Here is a 17,265-nt window from a genome sequence, read left to right on the forward strand (position 1 = left end):
CAAGGGTCAGCCTGCCACTGTCTGAAAATGGCTTCATGAGCCACATCTGCATGGGGTAGGCTGGGTCACCAATAAGGTAATGTGCAACGTCACAGCCAGAGATGGTCATTTTGTTTTGCCCCAGAAACCGTCCATCACACAAAATACTCCACAAATGTGACTGTTTAAGTACTCTAGCATTGTTGCTCCCTGGAAAGCCAACACAAACATCCCAGAAAAGTCCTTTGCCATCCACAACTGCCTGCAGAACAACTGAATGCCATCCTTTGCAGTTGTAGTAGTCCCTAGGATATTGTTCTGGTGCAATTATTGGCTTGTCGCTGCCATCTACTACACCCAAACACTCTGGGGCTCTCCAATGATTTGTTTAAAAAATTGGCCATTTCTACAAATTTTGTGGCATCAGGAGTCGTGATCTGGACAGGAAGAAGCACGTCGATGACTGCATTACAAAACTCCTGAACACAGTTGAACACGGTGCACAGGCCTACTCCGAAAAGATGATTGATGGTCCTGTGTCCACCGCCAGTAGCCAGTGTCCAGATGGCGATTGTGACCGACTTTCGGACTGGGACACACAAGCGGTAATTTGTGTCCTTTTTCGGCAGGACATCCCTGGTCTGATAGCAGATGTATCGGAATGAGTCCCAGGACACACGCGAGTTTTGCATAAACTGTTTCGCACTGAAATCCGGGACAATTGTGTCCCACCAGTAGTGTGACCGCAGAGTCCTCCTCCAATGATGCAGCAACCCAGTACAGAGCCCTGATCCCCGGACGAAACCCTCCTGTCTCAGGGAGAGATGAGAAGTCTCGCCTCCAATCAGATCTGCAATTCTTTTGCATCCATTTGGGGAAGGAAAAGAATACGTCTTCATGCAGAACACAGAAAGGGGTTCTGCTGCCCCTCTTGAGAAGAATTTGCAGACTCACCAGGACTTCTTCAATCGGTGGTGGAGTGTTCAGCTCCAACGATGTCCCATGAAGAACTCTGCAATCTCCATTGTGAGCAGTCTCCATAAGCAATCTCCATGAACTCCGTCTGAAGTCTCTTTGTCATGCCTTTTTATACTATATTCAACTCTCCTGCTCTACACATTTACTGCTACCACAGTTTTCATCTTTAGCACATACACTTGATTACACACATACATTTCTAATAGGCGCTTCCTCTTTAGCCCATGTATGTGATATCTTTAGGATCTGATTCATGCATTTGGTAATAGCAAAGAGCACAGTTTGGCAGTCACAGGATACATGCTGGTAAAAAGAGGAACCATCAACTGCTTCAGCAATGGGTTCATTCTGCGTACATCCTGCAGACAGTGACCTCATATGACATGTCTAGACATGAGCTAGTTTAGGGACACTAACCTTTCTTGCTCTCGTGATATTTTCACCCCTTCTCTCATCTTTAACTACGAAGCTTTAATTCAGTGGTTACATGAAATCACCTTTAATTTATTGCAATGTTAAAATAACCATTTCATATTTAAACAATCACCAGATTACAGCATTTCTTGTCATAGAGTCTTTTATATTGCTTACGCCGGGCCACTGTTCTTTGTTAGTGGCTGCTTCTGGGATCTCAAACCTTGACTCGACTTGACAAAGGGTATTAGAGACAAACAACCAAACACACTCACATTCACACCTACGGACAATTTACAATCATCAAGTAACCTCAACATTTTTTTGAACCGTGGGAGAAAGCCAGAGAACCCGGAGAGAACCCACGCTGCACGGGGAGAACATGCAAACTACTCCGCGTAGAAAGATCCCGGCAGTCCTCATCGGGAGACGCAAACCGGCGACCTTCTAGTGGCGAGGCAACGGTGCTAACCATCGAGCCACATTGCAGCCCCGAATATAATAATAAAAGAATATTATCATACTAGAAGATATCCTGAAGCAGAAATATGTTTGTAAACATGAAGGTGCCAAAAGTACAACTTTGCTGTTTTTTATGCCTTAAAACAGCGTTTGGTGTGCTGAAAAGGCTACTTTTGTCATTCAATGTCTTCTGTGAATTCCTTCACACAGTGGGACTTCAAACACTGTTTGCCTTCATATCTATTATACTAGAAGACACTCTGAAGCAGAAATATGTTTGTAAATGTGAAGGTGCCAAAAGTACAACTTGGCTGTTTTTTGTGCCTTAAAACAGCATTTGGTGCGCTGAAAAGACCACTTTTGAAATTCAGTGTCTCCTGTGAATTCCCTCACACAAAGTGACTTCAAACACTGTTTGCCTTCATATTTATCATATTACAAGGCATTCTGAAGCAGAATTATGTTTTTCAACATCAAATTGCAAAAAGTACCTTTTTTGTGCCTTAAAACGAAAGTTCCGAATGTAACCACGGTTCTATGAATCCCAAATGATCGCCAAAGGCAATCATTAAGGTTTCATTCGGGATTCATAGAACCGTAGTTACATTCGGAACCTTCGTTCTATTTCATCCCTGCTGGCCGCCAGAGGCGTTGCTTTAAGCACTGAATGACTTATACCAGCAAAGTCACAAGGAATCCGGATTGCAAACCTTAATAGAATAGAATAGAATAGAATGCCTTTATTGTCACTATACACAAGTACAATGAGATTAAGAGCAGCTCCTTCAGTGCCATACATAATAAAGTACAAATAAAGAGCAAAAAAATGAAAAATAGAAGAGATTTAAGTATAAAAAATCAGATAAGTTATATATACAGTATAGGTTGTATGTACAGTATGGATTTAGAAAAATATTGCACATCATGGTATTGCACATTTGTAGGGTTTACAGTAGGTGGATGTGAGGTAGATGGGGGGGCTGGGGTGGACTGTGATGTCAGTGCATGTGTGAGTTCAGAGTGGTGATGGCTTTTGGGAAGAAGCTGTTCTTGAGTCTGTTTGTTTTGGTTCTGATGCACCTGTAGCGCCTCCCTGAGGGCAGCAGGTCAAACATGGCAGAACCAGGGTGGGAGTTGTCCTTGATGATGTTTTTCGCTCTACTGAGGCAGCGGGAGGTGTAGATGTCCATCAGGGAGGGGAGAGGGCAGCCGATGATCTTCTGGGCTGCCTTTACAACTCTCTGAAACCTCTCCCTGTCTGCCATGATGCAGCTGCCGTACCACACTGTGATACAGTAGGTCAGTAGGCTCTCAATGGACGAGCGATAGAAGGTCAGCAGCAGGGTGGGGGTCAGGTTGTGCTTAATGAGAAGAATCAGAGGACTCCGGCAACAGAACCACACTCAGTGGATGGGGGGGTACCAACATTCACCCTGTAAAACCTTGAGAATGTTCCTGATGAGGCCCATGAAGCCGCGGCACAAATATCTTCTAAAGGTACTCCTCTCAGGGCAGCCCATGAACTAGAGACACTCCTGGTGGAATGGCATTTCACACCTGATGGCAAACAGTGGTTACTTGCCCCATATGCATGGTGAATGACGTCCACTATCCAGTGGGACAGGCACTGTTTGGAGAGAGCACAACCTTTCTTAGGACCACTGAAACAGAGGGAGAGCTGTTCTGACCGCCGAATGCATGCTGAAGCTGTGATATAAGCCCTTAGGGCCCGCACTGGGCACAACAGTTCCGGCTTGTCCCCCCCTCTCTCCTGGTAGGGGGTTAAACTGGGCAAGCCGTATAGGCTTGTTGAGGTGCCAGTGTGACAACACACACTGCACGCAACACACGCACACATTCGTAACACTGAACACTTTATTGTTGCTTTTAATTGTTTATTATTTGCTTGCTTTATTTATTTTAATGTGTCGTCTTTTTTCGGGAGATTGAACAGAATAAGAATTTCATTGTGTAGTACAAGTACCTGTTTTGCTGTGCATATGACAATAAAACTCTTGAATGAATGAACACCTTAAGGAGGAACGCTGTATTTGGCCATAGAGTTACACCTGAACCATCTGAATTCCACCTCAGACACGAGTCACTGACAGAAAGGGCGTGCAGCTCACTGACACGTTTTGCCGAGGTAATGGCCAGGAGGAATGCAGTCTTGCATGACACCCACTTCAGCTCTGCTTGTGCCAAGGGCTCAAAGGGTGGCCTGCCTAGAGCCTCCAGCACCAGAGGCAGGTCCCATGATGGAGCTCTTGGAGCTCTCGGGGGGTGCAAATTCCGAGCTGCCCTGAGGAAGAGGGACACCATACTGTGGCTCCCTACAGTGCCATTATCGACTCTAGCATGTCTAGATGATGTCGCTGCCACGTACACCTTCAAGGTAGAAGGAGGCCGACCCTTGTCCAGAAGGAACTGCAGGAACTCCAGAATAGTAGGCACAGAGCAATGCACTGGATTTTCAGTCTGGCCCTCACACCAGTCAGAAAATTATTTCCACCTGTTGTCATACTGCAGCCGAGTGGACGAAGCTCTGGCGTTCAAGATGGTACGCCTAACAGGGTCCACACAGCTGCTGAGCAGTGGTTCGGGCCCTTCACCAGCCAAACGCACAGTTGGAGGTGTTGAGGACTGGGATGCCAAATCCGACCTCCTAGTTGTGACAGTAGGTCTTTTCTGTCGGGGAGTCGCCATGGCACGTCGCAACAGAGGCTGTGCAGGAGCGGAAACCATGTCCTCGCTGGCCAGAAGGGGGCCACCAGCAGAATCCCGTGACCCTTGAGAAGAACTCTCTGGAGTGTTGAAGGAATCAGTGGCAGTGATGGAAAGGCGTATAGGAGACCTTCCGACCAGTGGTGAGTCTGTGCATCCTGGCCTAGAGGGCTGGTCGGCTCCACCAAGGAAAGCCAAAGGGGGCAGTGGGTTGACGCCTCTGATGCAAAGAGGTCCACCTCTGCTCTGCCGAAGAGGGTCCAGATGGTGCACACAACCTCTGAGTGGAGGCGCCACCCTCATGGGGGAGGCTTGTGACGGGAGAGGAAGTCTGCCAGGTGGTTTCGCTCCCCTGGTAGATACATTGCCTGCAGGCTGATGATGGCGGGGGGCTGATGTGGTACACGGTCGAGGTGTTGTCTGACTGAATGAGCACATGTTTCCCTCTCAGGTATGGCAGGAAGTGCTGGAGAGCTAGATGCACTGCTCACAGCTCCAGCACATTGATATGTTTGGAGCGGTCTTTCACGAACCACTGCCCGTGGGCTGTCCTGCTCTGCCACACTGCACCCCATCCCAGGGGGCATGCATATGTGGTGACAGCCTCTCTGCGGGATGAAATCGAGCCCAGAGGGATGCCTTTTAACATGTAGGCCTTGTCCCTCCATGGAGCCAGGGCGAGAAGGTACTGTTGTGACACCTTGATCCTCCTGTGCCTGTGCTGCTTGCCATCCAAGTGGAAGCCGTTCAGCCACCTCTGTAGTAGGCGCAGCATCAGCAAGCCTAGTGGAACAACAGCTGTGACAGATGTTAGTTTGCCCAAGAGATGAAGGAATGTGGCATAGGGCACCAATTTGCCCCTTCGGAAGAGAGTTAGAAGGTGTAGGATGTTGTCCACATGTTGTGGGAATGGACAGACCCTCATAGTTGTGGTGTCCAAGGCGACGCCAATGAACATCATGGACTGAGAAGGTTCCAGGCAGCTCTTCTCCAGATTTACCTTGAGGCCTAATTGAGCGGCGTGGGAGAGGAGACATTCTGTGTCATGGGTCACCTGAGTCTGAGACGGTGCACAGATCAGCCAGTTGTCGGCAGAGCCTTCATGCCCCGAGCCTGCAAGGGTGCAAGAGCTGCTGCCACACACCTTGTGAACACCTTTGGAGAGAGGGAGAGCCCAAATGGTAGCACCCTGAACTGCCTGTGTTGATGAGCAATGGGGACATGAAAGTAGGCATCCTTCAGGTCTACAGATCTGCCGTGGTCAACATATGAAAAGGCATGATTTTCATGAATTTGTTCAGTCCCCGTAGTTCCAAGACTGGACGGAATCCACCGGTCTTTTTTGCAATGAGGAAGTATGTTGAGTAGAACCCCCTGGGGTGCAACAGAGGATCTACAGCCTCAATGGCGCCCTTGGCCAGGAGGGCAGACAACTCCTGGTCCAGCGCTAGAGCTGTTGCCGGGTCTCTAATAATGGTCATTTTAACCCGGCCAGAGGTTGGGGGCTGGCGTCGGAATTGAAGCTTGTACCGGTGGGTTAGGGTGGCAACCACCCAGGGGTCCGAAGCGTGAGCAGCCCAATATATGAGGGTAAGCGGGCAGAACCACGAAAGTCACGGGTCAGCCTCTGAACGGAACGCTGAGGACCACGACGATCACTGAAGAGAGCTTGGAGTAAGCGGGCTCGGGGGCAATTGAGGGGCCCCCAGACCTGTTGGAGGGAGGTCTGCAAGGGGAGGCATACGCAGCTGACCCAAATAGCTCCCATGGTTCCACTGTGAGGCTACAGAGAGTCCTCCTACTTGCGTCTGTCAGATTTAAATGCGCAAGCATACCTGGCGGCGAGTCTGGACCAAGACAGACATCATCCTCCCAAGTTCTCTAGTTATGAGGCCAAATGCATACAACGTTGCATCACTGAGGCTTCTAAGGGCAACATCCACACTGTCTTCCTGCAGAGAAGCTGAGAGGGCCAGCATGATGTGGGATAGGGAGTTACCAATATGACCGGCCCGCTCTCCAGCATCATAAGCCCTTGTAAACAGGTCATCCATGACCTGATACTGAGGTGAGGGGCACCTGGCATTCTGACGCAGAGCCTCATCAGGGGACACGATGAGGGATGCGATGGCAGGCTCAATAGCAGACATGTGACCCAGGCGTACTCTCGCTGCATCATGCATGGCTGCCAGGGCTCGGCCATCAGCTTGCAGCCGGGAACAAGCCTTACTATCTCTCCAAGCAATGTGTAACACATTCAGGTCGTCCACTTAGTGAGGAACTACAAAGGCAGATGGGGCAGGCCTGCGCATAGTGGCCCACATGGAACTGTCCTCTGTCTCTGCCAGTGACCTCTGAGCTGAGGAGTGGGAGCTTGGCTCTGAGACCTGGGAGGTCCCGTCTTCTGTATCTTCTGCATATTCACCAAAGTAGGTGGCTGAGGCTGCCAGAGAAAGAGCATCATCCTCTGGAACCAGCACATCTGGATCCTCCAAGGGCACATCAGCCTCCCCTGAAGGAGCATCAGCGCCTTCCAAGGAAGTATCAGAGTGGTGGGCCATGAACATGGATCTTTTTTGTGCCAACTCCGCAGAAAGCTGATCCACCTTGGAAGAAAGTCTGCTGTGATCTGATTTCACCTTTTTCCTGGAGGGAGCAGGGAGCCTCTGCCCGATGCTTAGAGCGTCTAAATTGGGGTGGGGGCAATTGGCCTGATGGGGGGAGGTCCCCTTCACCCCCTGGAGGTTCAAATTCCGCCAATCTAGCAGCTCTCACCGCCCACAGCATGTAGCTGCAATTCATACACGGGTTATCAGAGAGTGCCTCTCTCAGGTGCTCGGGACCGAGGCATGTGGGGCAGAGAGCGTGACAATCTTCAGGCTGGAGAGGAGCCTCACAGGATGCACAATGGTGAGGGTCATCCATCATGGTGGCACTGGAGGAGAACTGCCACCTTGGCAAACTACACCACCTTAAGTTAGCCCAGAGCGGACGCAAAGGACCGTATGCTGGGGGAAGGGGGTGAGAACACTACCTGCCCAGCAGAGGTCAGTCACAAAGTTGACACAACTCAGTTAGCCAGAGCACCACACTGCTGCTAACTGCATTCACTTAATGCCGGAGGGAGGGACTGAGTGCGCTGCCTGTACCAGCAGAGTTACTATACCAGTAAAGGTTAAACAAAACAAAATACTATGGCAATGGACCAGAGTGCAAACGTCACACCATATGCTGAAGGGAGGGAGCGAGCACGCTGCCTGTATCAGCAGGGCTCATCAACAGAAAAACTATTTACCAGTCAATACAGATCTCAAATGAACTGAAAGAGACTTACTCTACTTCTACTTTTTTTTTTTCCAATGGGTTATCTAGTTGAAGAGCATTAATACAAAACGGGACCGTGCACCGCAGGGAGGTCGCGCGCATGCAGCCTTTGCGAGCACAGATTGACAATGTTAAGCGAGCAGAATGCAATTAAATCGGCTTAACAAATGCCGGGAGGACGGGGCGTAAACGCAGCCGTCACCAACAAAGTGTGCACCAACAATATAAAGTATTAGCAGTAATACAGCCACTTACGACAACGCTGTCTTACCATGCCAGACGCGACGACGTGCGGGCAATTATAAACAAATGTAACACCTCACATAAGAGGGAAAACCATCCGTTGCAGCTCCTGGGGGGGCAAAAAGACCGCTGCCCCGACCAACACAGTCACGGAACTACAGGCGACGGGACGTAGTTCAGCCTTTTTTAGTAATGTGGCTTTGGATAATGCTATCAGAGCGATAGCGATCTGCGCGCGCGAGAAGATGAAAAGTAACAGATACTTTGGTGACACCGGAAGATATAGTCTCCCCCGGGGTCATCCAAGTGTCACAGGTGACATTGCTGGTATTCATACTCGAACTGCACATGCGCGAAGGGGAATATTCAGTGCTAAAAGCACTGCCTCTGGCGGTCAGCAGGGATGAAATAGAACAGCGTTTGGTGCACTGAAAAGACCACTTTTGAAATTCAGTGTATCCTGTGAATTCCTTCACACAAAGTGATGTCAAACACTGTTTGCCTTCATATTTATCATACTAGAAGACATTCTGAAGCAGAAATGTCTTTGTAAACATGAAGGCGCAAAAAGTACAACTTTGCTATTTTTTCTGCCTTAAAACAGCTCCCCCACTGCGATCTATTGAAAGTCATCCCTTGATCCAACCTTTTTGTGCGGGGTGGTAGGGAGTTAAGTTCAAAGTAAAATGAGTATTTATTTATTTTTTCTTGTGTTAATAAAATTTCGCACCAAAGCAAGTCTTGTAATGTGACAATTGAGGGCAGCGCTGAGCTGAAAGGTCAGGTGACTGATAATCAGATAAATTGGTGGAGGCTGTGTATGTTCTGGTGGATCAGTTGGAACAAAGGATTCCATGCTGCAGGTTGACATCAGTGTGGAGGACCAACAGAAATGCTATTGGTATGACTGTTTAGCAATTTAAGATGCAATTTGGATTCAACTCTTGGTTTTAATTTGATAATAGTGATGCTATGTGGTTGAAGAAATGTTATTGCATTTAAGTTGAAGTTGTTTATTTTCTTTGAAATGTCTGCAGCAATAACTGATGTTATGTTTGTGTGTTCAAAGGTTATCAACCTGCTACTGCTGCTGCTACTACTGCTTTTGTGCTACCATGTATGTTGTGTCATACTAATGCAAAAATTAAAGCAAAGCAAAGAAGAGCTGAGTTGCCCCAATCTGTAACTACCTCCAAGCCTTTTTCAAGTTTAGGCAGAGCTGATGTCAAAACCCAAATAACTTGACAGTAGGTGTGGCCAAACTGACACACCCACTAGATCTGTCAGATTGGCCACACCTCGGAAAAACAGCTGATAACGACACATCACACACGTCCGATGACACTTCTGAAGAAGGCGACAGATGGAACGCCGAAACATGTCAAGGTACAGCTAACAACTTCATACCATTGTCCTATCACAAAGAAATTCTTAAGCCTACTTTCAGAAGGATTGTTTAAACCACATCAAGCTTCTGTGCTACTATTGTGAAATTCATAGATGCTTTAAATACAGGGTAAAATATGACTTTTCAATTATTTTTACTATCCATGTTATATTTTTTTTTCTCACTTGTTTTCACTTCATGTTAAATTGGCTTTAGATTAAATGTGATTTATTTTTTACAATCTGGGGTGTTCATATTTAATTTCTGATTTCTTCATGTAAAACATCCTGTGAGTAACATTGGTTGATATATTAGTATTCACAGTAAAAAATGTCATTAGAATGAGTCATCTGTAAACCTGAAAAAACACTAAATGCTATGTGATGTGTATTTCTTCACATAAAAAAACGAATGTAGAAAAAGTAAATAAAATACTTCTTTTCCTTGTATAGTGGCTGCAATAGCCTCATAAAATATCCTTTAAATGAACAAGAGAGTCTGTGTTTCTCAAAAATTAAAACAGTTATGGAGCCATGTTAAGATGACCGTTTTGCAGCTGGATGAAGCAGGAGACTTGAGGCCAGATAAGGTGCAAACCAACCAGGTGTTTATTCACCAACACTCATATTACAAAATTGAGACAAGAAACAAAAAACGCGAAGCAAGGCAATAAGTTGGTGGCATAAGTGGTGACGCTCTTTTCCTCTCCTCCCGCGCTCACTCAACTGCCAGCTTTTTATAGGCAGCCCCCTAATCAGCCCGTCAAGCCTACCAACATACAGGTTAACTTAAACTAATCACACACAAGAAATACACAGAAAACAACACTTCATTACTTTAACTCTAATAAACATTAAAACTAAATCTTTGTTTCATAAAAACAACTTCCAACATCTCCATCAAACAATTGCAATTATTTTAGCACCTAGGGAAATTATTATCCCCCCTCTCCTCATCTACACTTGGTTTGCCCCAGAACCTTTAAAAAGGTGTTCCAGCCCATGGGGACTCTTTTGGCTGGAACACCTAAGGAGACAAAAGAGAGGTGAGTCGTCACACGCTTTCAATGTGCACATCCACACTTAAAACAATGCCACATACTAGTGATGGGCGAACGAAGCCTTGTGAAGCATTGAGGCTTTCTTTCTTTTTGTACCGAAAATGATTCGAAGCTTCCTGGCTTCGCTGTGGGGAAGAACAGTGACATCTGGTGGTAGACTGGAATTACAGCAACTGTTCCATAATTTGACCGACGCACTGGCACAAAACATCATGGTTTCAAACCCAAATGTGTGAATTAAAACTCATTTAAAGTTGCATGTTAATAAACAGATTTTAAGTCACTAACGATGTGGCATCTGTTTCTTTTTGTTTAGCAATACAAGTAAATATTACATTAAAAATATGAAGGTACGTGGTAATGGCTGGATTTGATCTTTCACCCAAAGAGAGAGAAAAACCAAAAGCCTGGAGCTTTATCTGCAGAGTTATACTACAATGGCTTAGGACGTTGGAAATTTTGTGTAACTATAGTTTTCAGGCTGTATTTCATTTATCCATGTATATGTATCAATTATGTTTTTTTCATTTTAGGCCATATTACTGAAGTATGATCTGACAGAAGTCTCAGTAGTTGTGCTTGTGAACATGGGCATTGTTCAAAGGAGCAGTGCTTGTGCAACATTTATTTTTCAAAGATTTTTATGAAGAAACAGGATTTTTTTCCACTGTGCTGGGTTTCAGACGGCTTCTTTTCTGACTGACAATCTCTCCAGCCTTAGAAAAGACTCTCTCAAAGGGACAGAGGATGCAGGTATACATAGATATTTAGTTCTTGGAATAAAGTGGGATAAACTGTTTTCCTGGTCATCCAGTATTTAAGAGGGTCTTCAGATCGTCCCAGGTGTGGTTCCTTCAGATACCTAGGGATGCAAAAAAAGAAACGTTTGTGAGCGGAGAAAAAAAAAAAAAAAAACTTTTTTTTTTTCTTTAAAGCACAGAGGGATGTGCACAATACCTCTGCACTTCCACAGTGGCGCTGGCAGTGGAGTTGGTTGTCTGATTCTGTGCCACATGATCATCCAGAAGGACCCAGAGGTTGAAGTCCTGTTGGTCTGAAGGCCCGGCTCTTGGTGAAGGCACCACAGGAGTTGATGCTTGCGGAGTGTCATTTGTCATTACACTGGCACACTCACGAGTTAGTCGTTCCACTGCAGCTTGACTATGTCCTTGGTTGCAAAATGCCACTTCTTTGAATCTGGGGTAAAGCAACATGGCAACCGCTAACACCGTGACCATTTCCAGCTGACCAAACTTTTCCATTAAATTATTTTTTATATTGGTGGCAAGTTTGGCACCAATGCCGTGGGGCATTTGGCTACACTGTCCTGCAATAAAATGCTTGAGCATCTTTATAAGGGGAATAGCCTTGGTCCCTCCTACCCTTTTCTCCTCAGACAGTTCTATTGTGGCTTGGTAAAATGGCCGCAAGACTCTAAGGCTCTGTCGAGTGGCCTCATACTCCTCTGCACTTAGAGGCCTTGTGTCGGTGGCAAGGGATGCCAAAGCTGCCCCAAGAGGCTCCCTGAGCTCATAGAGCCTCTGCAGCATGGTGAAAGTGCTGTTCCATCTCGTTTCAACCTCCTGCACCGGCTTCAGAACAGCCATCCCCATACTGGTCTGGACTGAAGTCAGCTTTTCTTTGGCAGTTGTGCTTGATTTAAAGTAACCCACAATTTTACGGGCCTGGGTTCTGATTGCCTCCAATTCTGGGGTTTGTGCTAAAGATTTTTTTACGACTAGATTCAAAACATGAGCAAAACAATAAATATGCCTTATCCCTAGCTGGTTGACACTTGCTACAATGTTGTGGGCCCCATCTGTGATCATTCCAGTTATCCTGTTAGTAATGCCCCACTCGGCTATGATGCCTCTTGTTGCATCAGCCAAGTTGGCTGCTGTGTGTGACACAGAGAACTTTTGAACACCTAAAAGGACAGTGTTAAGCTCTAATGTGTCAGACAAATAATGTCCCGTGACTGCAAAGTATGCATCCATATTAATGGATGTCCACATATCTGCCATGAGACTAACTGCTGTGGCCTGTTTAGCCTTAGCAATAGCCTTTTCTCTGGTCTTTCCATATTGTGCCTCGACCATTGCTTTCAAGGCCTTTCTACCAGGAATTGTGTATGTTGGGTCAAGGATGTGTACAAAATTTCTAAAGCCCTCATCCTCAACCACAGAAAATGGCTGGCCATCCTTCACTATCATGTCCACCAAAGCTTCATCCAGCCTTTGTTTTCTGGACACTGAAAAGGAGATAAATTCCAGAATCATTATCACTACATCATTGATATTCATGTTGAGGTTTGAAATATAATAATAATAATAATAATAATAATAATAATAATAACAATACTTACAGTCAGGATATCCAGCATTAACGGTGTTTACTTGCTGGGCATGATTGTCATCATGCTTAGCACGCAGGTGTCTCAACATGGATGAGGTGTTGTTATAACTCCTGTGTGCACAACAAGCAACGCACCTGAATGAAAACATATGTAATGTTAGGTCCCAGGTTCTACTAAAGTCATGATGCTGATAAAATCTGAATATCACAAATCACATCTTACCTTGGTCGGTGTTATTAAGTTGAAATGTTCCCACACAGGGCACCGCTTTCTGCCACTTGAAACATTCGCCTTAACTCGCAATATAGAAACTCCTCTCTCAAAACCTACATCTTAGAGTCACTGAAGCATCGTTCTTAAGCGTCAAAACGTTCAAGCTGTCACCCAATGAAACGCTTCATGAAGCACCGGTGACATCCGAAGCTTCAGACGTCACCAGTCACGTGACAATTGTCGCTCGATACAAGCTCCGACACTTTGAGTTGACACACGGCGGTTCATTAGACCGGCACAAGCTTCGGTGCTCCGGTATCATTTGCCCATCTCTACCACATACCCGCTTCTATGGTCATTCAGCTACCAATTAAGTCCAATTACTTAATCCTGTTCCTGAAACTGCTTCCTTTCTCTTATAGGCCTCACTACCGTTGTCACTCAGCGCCGTGAGGAGAAGCCACCGAACAGCACATGGCAGCACATGCTACACTCATTAAACTCATTAAACTCATTGTCTGGTGTCTTATTTATCCCAGAATGTCACTCTTGTAGGTAATGAAGCTTAACTTCATTACAAGCCATTAAGTACTTTGTCCAGAAAAATTTGTGACTTTCTCCTCACTGGGCTTCATTTAGACCAAACAAACTTGCTCATCGTAAAACTACAAAGACTAAACTTGTCCACTTTTAAGGATTTTATTTTCTTGTACTTTATCTTTTTACACAGTTCTTCCCAGAGAGCAAGCCTGTTAATTATGATGTCACTGATTTAGTCCATGAAATAATCTGATTATGTGTTAGCTGAATTATGACACATCATTTAAGCCATCATGTAAAGTCTCATCTTTAACACAACTCTACAAAATATAGATTTGTTTCTTTTTTGGTTTGAAAGTTTAACAAAAACAACCTTTTTATCAAGTATTTCATATTAAGACTCAGTCTCACTCATACATGGGTCACTCCATCTCACATCTTCACAATCTCTTAATTTGCTTTAAAACGGTCATATAATATAATATGGTTATTTAAAATTAAATTAGGTATTTTATTTTGATGAATTAAACCATTTTCCAAGATAGACTTTTTTTTTTTTTTTTTTTAAATACCCGTCATCACAGTTTCATCACATTTTTTCCACACAGTTACATTTGAGGCTGCGTTTGGATGAAAGCTCCTAACATATTGTCATTCAAACATAACCTCAAATATCAATGAGCAAAGAAAAAAGTGCTGGAAGTGCATTGACAGGTGTTTTCATACAGATTTTTATCTCAGAAAATATTTGATATACAGTATCGAGCTAAAAGTAAAACAGAGAAGGTCAGGCAGAATTCTTCTAAAAATTAAGTGATTTGTGATGAATGACCTCGTTATCTGAAATGACACTGACTGACCCACTTACAGTATACCACAAAAGTGACATTTCTGCAAATATTTATTATATCTTTTCATGGGACAACACTGAAGAAATGGCAGTGCTGGAAAATAATGGTGGCCACACAAAATATTGACACTTTGGGCCTAATTTGGACATTTTCACTTTGGGGTATACTCACTTTTGTTGCCAGCAGTTTAGACATTGATGGTTGTGTATTGAGTTTTTTTGAGGGGACAGTAAATTTAGAGTGTTATACAAGCTGCACACTGATTACTTTAGATTGCAGCAAAGTGTCATTTCTGCAGAGTTGTCTCATGAAAAGATCAATTTGCCGAAATGTACTCACTTTTGTGACATACTATATATAGAAGTGAAGCGTTTGTGTGTACGTGTGAGGCTAAAAATGTTTTTCTGTGTGAGACTGAGACATACTCAGCCATGTACACATCCTGTATAAATGCATGTGCACGTGAAGTATTTAATTTTGGCCTGAGCAGCTTCTCACAAACAAACGAGTTGGTCATCTCAAAGATGCTGAAGCTGATGGAACAGTCGGTGGGTTCATCTGGACAGTTCTGTGGTGGACACCGTCAGAGATGTAGCTTCTAACAATAGAGAGATATCGTTGTTAGTACACTGAGACTTATTTCATCAACTCATTCAATGTCAATAGATACAATGAAACTGAATTCATGTTTGTCAGAACTTTCAAAAGCTTTCAGATTGATGTTCTTTCCAGGTGAAACCAGAACAAGTCTGCAGAAAGGTTACATTGATAAGATGTTTTTACAACACTGATCTCTAAGGAGTTCATGTTATTTGTTTCTAAGTAAGTAACTGATAAATAAATCTAACACCTATATAGAATTAAAGATGTTTTGTTAACCATTTTGAAAGCCACAGGCCAAGCATTTTGTTGAAAAATGCTCAAAGAACTCAAAGTAGTTTAATGAAATACAATGATTCTGCAAAAAAAAAAAAAGACAAAATAAAGTTTTACTAAAATCTACACATAGACGCTACATTTTCTGCTGTTAACTCGTTTCAGTTTTTCTCAATTGTTTACACACAAATACTGGTACTTGTGACACAATGACCACAGCATGTAAACTCATGCACCAACCCACTGAACCAATTCTGCTAAACTACAAGCACAATTCCTGTTTTACATTCAAATTGCAGTTCTAAAACACACTTTTTTCAAACCACTAAACACAATTTTCATGAAGAAAATCCTTTTCACTCGGAACACATTGTCATTTAAAACTCTAAAGTTAATTGCCCTACTATGCATACTGACTCATCACATGGGCAAACACCTGTCACACTGTTTTACAACTGGCAATCCGAGAGTTAGCATAAAAAGACAACTCACTCTTCTGTTTTGGAGCAATGGATGCCAACATTGGAAATAGAGGCAGCGCCAGAGGAGTGTGAGTAAGAGGAGGAAGACGAGGACGAGGACTGTAATCTCTGATGAGAGCTGAGACACTTTGGTTGACCATGTGGTCAACCATGGTCTAACAATGAGGGAGGCTGGGCAAGCAGGTACACTGTTGCATCCATCATCCGGACTTTCCGTAGTGAGAATAGGTAAGAAATCTACTCTCACTAGAAAATTGCGGTACTGCATATTAATACAGTACTCAATGAGTACAGTAGTATAGTATTGCCTGTGGACTGTTCTGTCGGACTGTAAAAATAAAGTATGTTTCAAGCATTTAGGAAATGTATTCCTACTTTGTATTCCTACACAGTATTTACAGTATTTTACTATTTATATTGCAGAACTGAAAGATTGCCAACACAAGGTGGTTGGGAATGTTTTCTGTCTCCTTCTTTCATTAACCGAGGGGTACCAACAATTTTGTCCACGTGTGTATATCTTAAAACTTGTACAAATAAAGTAAATAATTGCATCTCGGATCCACGTCTCATGCCTGGGTAGAACGAACCTGTGTGCCTTCTTGTGTTCAAAGAGGGTAATTCTCTGGGTGCAGTTCCCAGAGTGACGCTGTCGGGCACCTAATCCCCCCTTCCAATTATCCTGGGATCATTTTAATGCATAGTGCATTGCTGTAGTCTGCCACACAATCAAGAAAAACTGTAATATCCTGAATATTTGACGCAATAATAAATCATAAGTAATGAGCATAAGAACCTGTAAGTCTAAGAGCTCCAGATTTGCACTACGAAATTACTAATTTTTACAATTACGCACAATAAAAGCATGTTCTGAAATCTTCAAATCTTTTAACTCATGTGAACACATGAGCACATCTTGTTCTTTTCACATTACAAGATTAAAACCAGTGAAAAAAATAGCTTCTAAGACTCAAGTCTCAGGCTCAAATTTGAACTTTACAGCAGAAAAGTTTGCATTTGGAGAACCACAAAATAAAACTCAGTTTTCTTTGAAGTTGAATAAAGCAGCTAAAATGGACGATTATAATCAAATTAGATAGAGAAGAGAAGAGAAGAGAAGAGAAGAGAAGAGAAGAGAAGAGAAGAGAAGAGAAGAGAAGAGAAGAGAAGAGAAGAGAAGAGAAGCTTTTATTCATCACATACACAATTATACACAGTACAGTTATTCTGGCATTTATTAAATAGAAATAATTTTGGTAATCTTAACTGACCTAAAACAGGAAAAGTTTTAATGTCAGACAGTGACAAAAAAAAAAAGGTTCTGTGTCTTTTTATACAGTGTGTGTAAACTTCTGGTTTCAGCTGAACATGAGTTT

The sequence above is a fragment of the Stegastes partitus genome, unplaced genomic scaffold (genome assembly GCF_000690725.1).
Source record: "Stegastes partitus isolate 25-593 unplaced genomic scaffold, Stegastes_partitus-1.0.2 Scaffold179, whole genome shotgun sequence".
In the NCBI taxonomy this organism is placed as follows: Eukaryota; Metazoa; Chordata; class Actinopteri; family Pomacentridae; genus Stegastes; species Stegastes partitus.